The sequence below is a fragment of the Cottoperca gobio genome, chromosome 12 (assembly GCF_900634415.1).
Source record: "Cottoperca gobio chromosome 12, fCotGob3.1, whole genome shotgun sequence".
Classification (NCBI taxonomy): domain Eukaryota; kingdom Metazoa; phylum Chordata; class Actinopteri; order Perciformes; family Bovichtidae; genus Cottoperca; species Cottoperca gobio.
This window is the reverse complement of record NC_041366.1, coordinates 14,375,566-14,387,602: the sequence shown is the minus strand read 5'-3', so window position 1 is coordinate 14,387,602 and position 12,037 is coordinate 14,375,566. Positions and strand designations below refer to the sequence as shown.

Below are 12,037 nucleotides of genomic sequence, written 5' to 3'. Positions count from 1 at the left end.
TCCCTGCCTTTTATGGCCTACGCTGAAGCTTTGCGAGCGCCAGAGAGGGTAAAAGAGAGGGAGAGAAAGAGAGTATTCTCAATTTCCTTCTAAAAAGAAAATTCATTTGCAGTTGCTAATGTAATGTCACCGTTGTGTTTACTGAGCGTGGATGATGTATAGGGGATGTTGCATTGAGTGAGACTGCTTAATGATGCATAGAATTAAGTCTGTGGCTTTCAGCTGAGCTCCCCTCTCTCTCTCGTACTCTCCCTCCCCTTCTCTCTCTCACTCTCACTCAGACTCCCCGTTCCCTTCCTCTTTCCTTCCCTCCCTTTTACCTCTCTCTTCGTTTAATCCCCACCCTCCTCCTCCTCCCCCTCCTCACCACCACACCAACCTCTCTCTTTCCCTCTCAGATGCAGGCTGTCTTGGACTGTTGGCCACACGTTGCTCTGTGCTCTGTTGCCTAACTCCATCAATCACTACGAAGGGGAGAGAAGAGAGTGTGGAGGGAGGAGGGGGGGGGGGGGGGGGTGTTCGGGGGTAAAAAAAGAATAGAAATAAGATATGGTTGGGAAAAAAATGAGCGGGATGAAAACACACATTGGGCAAAGACATCATACAGTTTTAAAAACCTGGAGGGAAGAGAGCAAACGAGTGGGAAGAACACCTCTTACATTTAATGATCCGCTGTGCACGATGGCAGTCCAAATAATTGCCTGAATACTGTGTGAATATATGGATGCAATTGTGTTATCACAGGCTCTAACTATGATTGTAAGTGTGCTGGGACCAGGGACGATGATGATAATGATGATAATCATGATGATGTGATTTTATGCTAACGGTTATTACCTGAGCGAGATGACTACCTGAGTGGAATGAGAGCTGAGTGGGAGGATTTAGTTGCAAGAGAAAGAATAAAAATATATTTATTTAGGTTACTAGGGAAATCTATTCCTTAGTTCATAAATCAGGAAGTAATGTGACTGAAATACACCTGTTTGTTTTTGCTCTCTTGATATCTACGTCCGTTTAAATGACTGATTTGCCTGCTTTGAGAAAACTGAAATGTTAATTCTTGGAAATAGCTTTGGTTGATTGTGTACTCACTCTTCTGTTTAATAAGCATTAGAAACCAAACAGCCTGTTATGGAGATCCCGCAGAGTTGTATAACTGACATCTCTGACAGTTAAAGCAGAACTGGGAGGATTTTAGTACACTCCAAATATAGATATTTACAAAACAGGGCTAATAGTAGTCAGAAAGGTCACCTGCAACATAACATGTGAGTCATGATGCTTTAAACGGGGCCTATAATTAGCCAACAGACGAGACAAATATATGTTTTATTTCATATTTGTAAGGATAATATTTTTGTATACAGTTCAACCAATAAGTGAAGTCCTCTGAAGCCCTCACTCATTTTACAAACTTACTGCAAACTAAAAGCGTGATAATATTGAGAGAGCTTCTTCAGTATATGGAGTACTAAATTATATTGCAATGCTATCATGATGTTTCATTAAATTTAACTGGATCATTTTCACACTTATTCATATTGTAAATGTGAGATACTTGTCGAGAAGCAATATTTGGTCATGTCAGCTAAAATATAAATTCTAAAAGTTAAAAAAATATATAAATACTTTATGGCGCTATTAAATTATCTTCATTTTAAGGAGCTACATTATGATCTATTCCTCGACTCGGCTGTCAAAGAATTTAAAACATTTATTTATATCTTTCATCACTATGGCTAACTAACTTTGACGATTTTAAATACCTGAATAAAAAAATGAAATAATACATTTTAGAAAAGGAAATAAAGTATACTCTTACTGTCATAATATAAATGGAAACACTTAATTATTAAATTAAAAAACGTGTTTAATTAATATACAAATGTAGGTACTGTTGAGTATGTGGACAACCCTGACCGTATACTTTTTATGTATTTTTGATCTTCGGCTGTTGTTCATGTTCTGGCTTTGGTTCTTTAATCCCAACTTTGTGGCAACACTTTGTCGAAGTCTCTTTTCTGTTTCAACTTGACAATGCCGACATGCACAAGCCAGATCCACAAAAAAGTTTTCAAGTTTGGTGTGGATGAACTTGTGTGGCCGTGCACCTCATCCAACACCACTGTGATGAATTTGAGTGCACTAATGATCTTGTTGCTGAATGGGGAGATCTTCTCAGTAGAGAACAGGCTGTCATAGCAGCACATTAATGCCCAAGGTTTTGAAGTGAGATGTCCAACAATCCCAAATGGGTGTAACGTTCAGGTGTCAAAATTTGGAGACTTGTCCTCCCAGAGTTGGCCTGTTCCAAAACATACAAGCCCATTTTAGCTGCCTGACAGTGTTTTGTTTGCGTGTTGATTTTACATTTCCTCACATCCCACTCCTTCATCTTTCTCTCTCTCACACTCTCTCTCTCTCTCTCGCTCTCTCTCTCTCTCTCTCTCTCTCTCTCTCTCTCTCTTTCTCTCACTCACTCACTCCATTGCTCCGTTGTGATCCAGCTGTCCACCCCATTCATCATCCCGCCACTCTCCCCCGCACAGAATTATTATTTCTTTGATGTGTTACTAGTTGAAAACAAATCCATTTTTCTGGCCATCAATTTATCATTTGGAATGGGGAGTCACACTTGAGTTGTAGGGGCAACCACATTTTCCCAATTCCAACTGTGTGTACGTGTTTGTGTCTGTGTGTATGTGTGTGTGTGTGTGTGTGTGTGTGTGTGTGTGTGTGTGTGTGTGTGTGTGTGTGTGTGTGTGTGTGTGTGTGTGTGAGAGTGTGCGTGTATACATTCCTGCATTTGTGTACATGTGTGTGTTTATCTGTGCACGTAAAATGCATGTATCATGTTTAGATCAGAGCTTTCTGTACATGTGAGAGGCAGGATGAGAGAAATCAGAGGTAAATAGAAATGATGGGAGGAAGTAGAAGGAGGAGTAGTTTAGGAAAGTGGGTGAGGAGAGAAAGGTGTGTGTGTGTGTGTGTGTGTGTGTGTGTGTGTGTGTGTGTGTGTGTGTGTGTGTGTGTGTGTGTGTGTGTGTGTGTGTGTGTGTGTATGTGTGTGTGTGTGTGTAAGAGAGAGAGAGACAGAGGGCTTCCCTCTTCCTCCAGTCACCCTCCTTCACCTAACGTCTGTGATAATTTATCACTCCTCCTAGCTTGGCTGACAAACTATTTGCAGGAAAATGAGTTTTTCCGCCACGGATTTGTCCTCTGGGAATAGAAAGGGGAGCTGCTCTGTTTTTTTTTCATCACGCACCCACATACACACATACAGATATGTGGTTGTTCACGTGCACACACACACCAACGCACACACACGGATGGAGGTCTCCAGTATTTATTGAGGGGAGGGGGAGGTGGTTAAGATAAATGAGGTAAATTAATAGAGTCACTGAGGGAAAAGATCTGCTTCCGCACCAGCAGATCTGCAACTGACACACAAGAGAAGGAGCACATACACTCCCCCCCTCCTCCCCTCTTTCACTCCCTCCTTCACCTGCCATCCCTCCCTCTCTCACTTTGCTCTCCAGTCCTCCTGATCCCTCGTTTGCCCTCCCACAGATGACAAATGTAACACTCAGACAAACAGCGATCAGGGCCATACAGCATAATGTCAGCTTAGATCAACACTGGGACAAAAGCAAATATCACAGCATCAACACTGCATTACAAGCACTCTGCCTGCGTGTGTCCGTGCGTGTGTGTTGATGTGTGTGTGCCGGTATTATGGCAGCTGGCCCGGGTCACTGGATTCCAATCTCACTTTCAACCTCATCAACCAAGCTATTGACAATGTGCTTGACGGAGAATTACACGACAGTAAAGGCCTAATTACATTGCTATTACCCTGGGCTGTCCATAATCGTCAAACACGACGCATCAGTGGGACATCACAGCAGTAAATCTGCAGGCGCTCTCTCTGTCTCTCTTAATGCCTGCTACCAATACAGTGTTAACATTTCTTTCTACTTTATCGTCTGTTGACAGCAGAGACAGTCAAATGTACTCAAGTCAGTCACACTTTATATAAGTCAGATAAATAGAAAATTGACTGTATAAAAATATATATAGGTTATTCGTCCACAACTCCCAATAAAAAGTGATAGAGAATATGACTTTGCTGCTAAACCTCTTATTTTGGCGGTTCACTGGTTCTATATTGAATGGGTCAGATAGGTTTAGCTTCTTTGTTTGATTGTCAGATGTTTCCAAGTGAAATTTCTGCTATAGGATACATTAAATAACCATGTAACTGATTCTATCTGGGCGACAATACGCAATTAGAATCTTTGCTTTACAATAGTAAATGTGGTCTTTAAAAGTTTAAGGCCAGGAGATTTTTGCTTCAGGTGTCACAAGCCAAATTGGAAGAAAAACAAATACTGGAAAAAAAAAAAACGTTTGTGTGTGTGTGTGCGTGTGTGTGTGTGTGTGTGTGTGTGTGTGTGTGCGTGTGCGTGTGCGTGTGCGTGTGCGTGTGTGTGTGTGTGTGTATGTGTGTTAAGGAGCCACTCCCAAGTTGTATTTGCTATTTGTAGCGGCTATCTGTGAGGCTGTATACAGGCATTGAGCTAATTTCTAACATAATAGCGATAGCAATGCTAACATACTGATGTTAAGCAGATATAGTGTTAATCATGTTAAACATCTTAGTTTTCAGCACTAATTAGCACTAAACACAAAGTACAGCTGAGGATAATAGGAATGTTATTAGTTAAGCAGGTCAATAACAAAAGAATCAGACAAAAAAATACTTTTTCAACTCATTTCATTTCAATCCATTCAATATTTGTTGAGATATTTCACTTAAAATCACAAATGTCAATCTCACGGTGGCGCTAGAAGAAAAGTCAGGGGATCACCAGGTCAGTAGGGTCCATCATCTGGGTACCATGAATGTCTGAAATGCATTTTATGGCTTTTTATCCAATAGTTGTTGAGTTCTGAACTAAAGCGGTGGAGCAATCGACTGATCGGTCAAAAGTTATCCCTGGATCTACTTTTCACTGAAGGAAATTTGGTAGAATTGACCATTTATTCCATTAATTATAAATCTAGAGCGTTTTTCAAAGACCATTACGCCTAACAAAATCTTGCTCTGGTGTAAAGTGGCCTTAACGTTTAGCAAATTAGTTAGAAGCAGAGAGTAACAAGAAACTAATCCAGAAGATGACAAAAAGTGTTTTGGTTTCCTCGCTGACATTCACTCAGCCTGCTAACAGAGTTGTGCTTTGATATTTTCTGCATTACAGTTTTACATACTGCTGGGTGGATAATGAGGCTCTTTTACTATCCATTTGATTAACTCTGTTGTCTCCACTTGTTAGAGGAGCACCTGAGTTCCCATGAGGACTTTCATCTCCGCACCCCTCAAAACATCACAGCCGACTCTGACTGACAGGCATGAAGACGAGGGTCCACTCTGATGGACCGCTCCGATCATCAAAGTCTACTGCAATCACTAGTGTGTGTCGATGGGGGTGCATGTGTGTGTGTGTGTGCGTGCGTGTGTGGGTGTGTGTTTGTGACCAGTATCACCCACATTGAATTCATTCATATAAGTCATTGAGTTTGGTCAATTACGACACTATTTTAAGAGAAGTTAAGTAGAGAGAGGGTAAGTAACATACTAACAAAAACAGTGCAGACTAAAAATGTAATTAAAGAGTTTACATCTGACCGCGAGTCCAAGTCACATGTGAGCTAAAAACAACTAAACACTGCTCCCAGGCCAAGCCCCTCTGTTGCTAATGGCCATTACTGCCTGTATGCCATTGTAGGCCTCACAATAGCAATCACGCTGGGATTTTGTGTGGAGCTTGCTGGCAACAGTTATTAGCCTCCCAAAAAAAACTTAAAGGGGGAGCAGTCAAGAGAAGAACAAGAAGATTTGGGGTCCTGCACAGGGGGGGAACGTCAGCAGGAGGGACAGGGTGCGGGGTCAGAGGGCAACACCAAAGCGGAAATGGGAGGCACAGCGGGAACAATGGACGGGGCTGGACTAAGACAGACAAAGCTGGAGGGAGGGTGGACAGTGCACAAAACACAGGAAGATGAGGAGAAAAAGATGAGGGGATAGAATGGAGGGGAGCCAAAACAGATGGTAAAGGCTGCTCGTGGAGAAAGAGGGCGGCACAGAAAGGATGAAGGGGGGAAAAGCTGAAAAGCTATTGGCAACACATGCATCATGACAGTAACACACAAACATGACTGAATCCCATATGGTAACAAATAGGCAACACATAGACCACCATATATGCAGATGTTGAACAAAACTCCTCTTATGATCTTTTCTGTATGGACTTCACTCACTCTTAAGGGTGATGTGTCCCAGTTCTCATGGCATTTTGGGACATGTGGGGTCCTCAAAAAGCCCTTTACAGAATGCAGAATATTTTATCTAACCCACAAATAAAGCCTAAAGACAGAAAAAGAACATTTGAGTGATTAAACATAAATTATGACTCACATTCTTCTTTATATATTGTAAAAACATGTAATTATTTCGCACGTGAATGTCCAACTTAACCTAGAACAGGGCAGAAAATACACGTTTCAGCACTTGTGAGCTGGGAAATCATTGCCCTAATGGGCTCATCAATAGTGAGGTGTTTCTGCAGCTATTATGACCTAATTATCTGGCTCATCTCGACTCGCTGACCACAGAGAAGACGTGCGCTCGCTCGGTTAGATTTATAAAAGTTGTCATTAAGTGGGTGCTTTTCCCCGGGAAGCATTCATCTTTACGGGAGCGCGCAGACGAGCAGAGGTGCGATGCATAAGCAAGTGCGGGAGCGCGCACTGCCAGTCCGACAGTCTATATTGACAGAGGGGTAAAAGACAACAGAGGATGCGCTAATGGTGAAAAATATGACTTTTATTAAATTCCTGAAGGGTTTTTTATGCGTGTGCTTCATCCTTTATCGCCAACAGGTCGTATTGCTCCAATAGGTGCACAACACGTCTCCTTTAATTGTATGCAATTGCTTTATTTAGACCATATTCCTTATGTACTTTTCATATTATTCTACTGTTTGGATTCCCTATGGTGTTTTATTTGGACCTGTAAAGTTTAGTAACATTCTTGCTGTAATATCCTTGTCTTAAAATATGTTTGACGTGCAGAATTTACAAAAGTCAAAATGCAGATTAAATTCATGAAATGTAACTTGAAACTGGTGGATTTTACATCAGAATCGAGTCTTTTTCCATCTATGTTGTGCTGTGTGGCATTGGCAGTCCCCATTTAAGAGTCGAGTTGAAAATATCCCCAAAACAGCTAAACGCTTATGCATGTCTCCTTATCTCTGCAGTCGGAAGTGTTCGCTCTGACCTCTTACCCTCACCTCTTGTTGCCACCTGTCGCCGCAGGTTACGCTGCTTTTTTTTGCGGACACACAAACTTTGCTCGGGGAAGTAAATCCGGAGATACACCCGTCAACAAGACACACCCCGAGACAAAAAACAAGGGGAATACACGTCGTGTATTTCTTTCTGAGACACATATTAAGTGTTACTGTTAACACCCAGGAGGAACGGCAGATTCAGGAAGAAAAGTCACTTGTTCTCCTAAAAGGAGAATTTGTTCCACTGACATGTCCAGGCACTTTTATTAAGACTAGGCAGGTTTCACAATTTTTATCCCATGTTAATGTACAGAGTCTAAACCACTTTCATAGAAATTCACATCAGAATCAATGAGTGTGTTGAAGGTTTTATGAGGTCTGACAAAGTGTGTTTTATGACACATATTTCAGCTTCAGTGGAATATTGCATATTTTAAGTGACACGAGGGGCGATGCAGAAAACATCAGATAACTTGCACCTCATACCTGACGAGGTTTGGATAGTGTTATAATTAGAACCTCTTTTGCATCATAATTAAGCATATAAAATAAAACGTGCCAGTTAAAGATATTTTGGCAAAGCATCGTTATAATTTGTGCCTTTAAAAAAATATATTTTCCAAATAAATGTTCCAAGTTGCACCTCGTCAGCTTCACGTGCATATTGTTGAGCACGTAATACCACATCTCTCAGCAATAGGCCTATAAAACATGTAGGCCTACATACAAACACACTTAAACATGATGTATTTATTAAAACAAATAGCCTTATGGGCAACTTAATATTTAGTAGTTGTAATTGTAATTGTTTAGTAATTGTCTTCTAACTATTTCCTGATTTAGTTTTAAATCAGCACATGGGGAATTGTATTGCATTTGATTCGTTTGAAAAGAATAATCGTAATTACTATAAAGCCAATGATCCCAAATAATTCAAACGAAAATTCATTTCTCTGCGTATGTCTTCTTGGATTTGTCTGAGTGTGTCTCTGCGGTCCAAACTACATTAAGATCAACTCTTTATTCCTCTCCTTTAACTGCAGGCGTCAGTAGCGAATTGGTGGTATTTAACATGAAGAATGTTGTCTCTCAATTAACGACACCTATCCTAAATAAGGCTGAATAATATCTGACATCATCCTGTCACTATAGCCCCCATGATTGATGGAAAACACGAAGATGCTTCAGGATCTTTTCTGAATATCGGCCTTTATGCGTTATGAGTCCGGATTTAGGGCGTGTGTGACTCCTGCCCCTTGGCAAGTGGACCCGTATAATTAAGCGCCATTTTAATTCACTATATCATCATGATAGATACCAATCTGTGAGTTTTAATCCCTTGTTAAACTCTCAGTCACCTCTCTTTCTTCTGCCACTTCTCCCCTCCGGGCACTTGTCATTTCTCTCTGGTCACTTTACAGAGGATTGTCTCTGTTTCCATCTCAGGTTATGATTCCCTTTAGTCTCCTGACGGTTTTATTTATTTAAAAACAGTCGCTCCATTGTCCCGCAGCGACACTGATGTAGTGGCAGAAGAATGAAGGACTTCAATCAAGACAAGCTGACGAGATAAGGACTGAAGTTGCATTTTGGTTCCATTTTCTTCTTGTAAGCCTCCCGTGAAACTGAAGAAATTAGTTGTAAAAAAACTACTAATTCTCGCAGATCATCCCTTACTCCAAGCAAAACAGTTTACTTAAACGTGTCTTGTTTGTTCTCCTAAAAACTACTTTTACATTTGTTTTTTTTAAAGCTCCATGTGGCTGAAAAACCCTGCTTTTCCACCAGACAAGGCGACACGGTGCCATGGATGCTGTCATTAGAGGTGTTGTGTTTGTTTTACAGGCTCGTGAGAAACAACATTAACAGCGTTTTAACTCAGGGGGATCCTGACACCCTGGTGTGACATCACGAGCCCTGTTTTACGCGGGGCGCAGAAAGTCAAATCATCTCACTTCCCTGAAGCTCCAAGTCGTTTTCATGCGTGCAAGAACTCTGCATTTAGCACATAAATGTCCTCTGGTGTACAGCATCCCGAGGTAGCATCGCCATTGTGTACATGCATGCTCAAAACGACTTTTGTATTTGTATTTCTTTTTATTTTATCCGGCCAATAGATGCAGAGAGATTCGCCTTCTGTTGTGCTTTGATCTCATTTCATTTTCGAGATGGATTTGCATGAAAAGAGCAAGATGTGCTATGAAACAGCCCAATCAAATGTGATCCATTGACTTTTATGTTATTGTTTTTTTAGGCTGCGCTATTACAATTCCATTAGAGTCCAAATCAATCTTAATTAGAATATAATTAAGACCAAATTTGACAAGACAAAATCTGCCCCTCTGGAAGAAGCAGTCACCTGACTTGAGATTGTTTCATGATTTCAGATATTTTAACTAATTTGAGCAAAAGTAGAAACTGTGCATTTACAGGACAAATACATGCACAGATAACAATAATTAAATAAAGAGATTTATCAGGGAAATTCCTCCTTTAATGAAAGGCCTGACTCACTAGGCTATTTGGCGATAAGTCACATCATTGTCTTATATGTGCAGGAATGAAGTCAATGATTTGGACTGAAATCTGCTTTTTAAACCTTCCACGCTTTCACAAAATAGTCCCCAACGGGTGTTCAGTAAAAAAGTTTAGAAACATATTTCGTGTTCAAACTGCCGGTTTGTTCCCCAGTCAGGTGTAGTGTACCTGTCAGGGAGAAACTGTGACTGATAGCAGAAAATCAGTCACTAAATTGTGTGTGAAAGCGGCGCTCGGACTGATGTCACACGCCGCCCGTACTGTCTAATTAAAGCCGGGCTGTCGCTGGAGGTGAATGAAAAACAAGCCGTCTCCTTGACAAGTGTTTCCGTATACAGTCGCTCAGTGGGTGTAATGCCATCAAAACACAGGGTCAGTCATATTTTCTTTTCTTTCTTTTTTCTTCTTCTTCTTTTTTTTTGTGTGTGTGGGGGGGTGCTCCTCTCTTTTCCATAAAACCACACCTCCTCCTTTCTCCTCCTCCAATGGCTGCAGGGCTCCGTCCTGCGCGCAGCCCCGGTTGGATAAAACCTGGCTGAGTGTTGGCAGCACACACACACACAACACAACAGCAGCCTCCTGCAACACAGCCCGGACACACACAGCGTATTATTACACCCGCAAGAGTCCTCTTCATTTGGGATAATATCACTACATCTGCAGCAGGGGGAACGTTTTTATTTTGAGCTGTGTCGTTGAAAGGTAAGCCTTCATTTTAATGTCTCACTATCTAGTTGTGCTATGTGATGGCTGTATCGGTCCGCAGTCCTGACAACACAGCGAGATGTAAAACGGAGCAGAGGAGGCTTCAATTATCCCCCCCCCAAAAAAAACGCTCTGCGAGACGCGCGAGCCAGCAGGCTTAATGTCACTCTGCTTTTGGGGATACAGTTAGAAAAATCGTGAGGAAGACCAGTTAATTGTAATTAAGGTGTAAAGATGTGACCCATGTTCAGATAAGCGGAAAGTTTTTTAATGGACAATAATAATCATCCACATTCACCTCATATAAGCTGTCGTCTCTGAGAGAAAATGAGCTGGGGAGTTGTGGGGAATTTTCAGGAGTAAATCACAGCTTGTTTTTTGTTTTGTTTTGTCCTGTAGCTTCATGCATGATCCTACAAATTAACCACGGGCCCAAATTAGAGGCTAAAGGCTGTAGTTTTGATTTATTAAAATCCTTTTTTTGTCTACAGGCAAATTAAACTCCAGAAAACTCTGTGAAAACCAGAACATGTTGTAATGTTTCTTAACGAAACTGTTAATTCATTAAATTATACAAAGTAAGTTTAAATAAACCGTCAACTATAGGCTACAAAAGAAATACACGAGAAAGAGAGCTGGACATATGTTAAAACGCAAAATGTCACTTTAAAACATAACATGACATGAGATGTTAGCTGTAGAATAATAAAGAAAATGTGTTAAGAATTTTAGTAATTATTATTATTAATATTATTATTATTAACAGTTTACTACATTACTACAACGTAAAGGCTACATAGTTACTAAACTCATCAAGAGTCACAAAGTTCATTTAAAAAATCGTTCAAATGTAAAAACAAAAAACAGACCTCATCGCAACCAACGTTTAGTTATTTATTTAGTTATTAATTAATGAGATTTATATTGTTTTGTAATTATAATAATTCTGGGATTTTGCAACATTTTTATTTCAGCCAATTAAGAAGTGAAATCATTTCATACCTCACATTTTAAATAACGTGTAATTATTTTTCAAATATGATACTAATTATTCTTTGTATTTTACCAATGAAGTTCGGAATTATATTTAGGTTTTTGGAGACTTACTTCAACTCTCAACTTGCAAATGCTTATGCTGAATAACAAAAAAACAACAACTACACACATGTATTCAACAAAAGATTACACTACATGTTCTAATGTACTTTCAAATAAATGTATTAATGCCAAATAAGTTGATCCACACACAAACATCTAAAGACAAAGGTAGGCAGTAGCTAAATGTTAATACCTGCAAACCAAAATAAGTTTGACTTTACTTACTGATCAATCATCACATCTCCAGAAGTCTAACAGTGTGTGACAGTCTGCTAATTATTTGGTTCATTTTAAAGTGTCCACCCAGCAGGACATGACAACACCTGACAGACACGCTT

The 12,037-nt window shown here is 40.3% G+C and overlaps 1 protein-coding gene across 3 annotated transcripts in view; it reads left to right on the top strand.

The window, feature by feature from the left end:
* The first annotated feature begins 10,460 nt into the window (after nt 1–10,460).
* The window catches only part of pax8 (paired box 8), a 15,228-nt gene continuing 13,651 nt past the window's right edge, over nt 10,461–12,037 (top strand). For all 3 annotated transcript variants that reach the window (XM_029444210.1, XM_029444211.1, XM_029444209.1), the window contains exon 1: nt 10,461–10,598. The gene's annotated coding sequence lies outside the window, so the exon portion shown is untranslated. The remainder of the gene's footprint in view (nt 10,599–12,037) is intronic.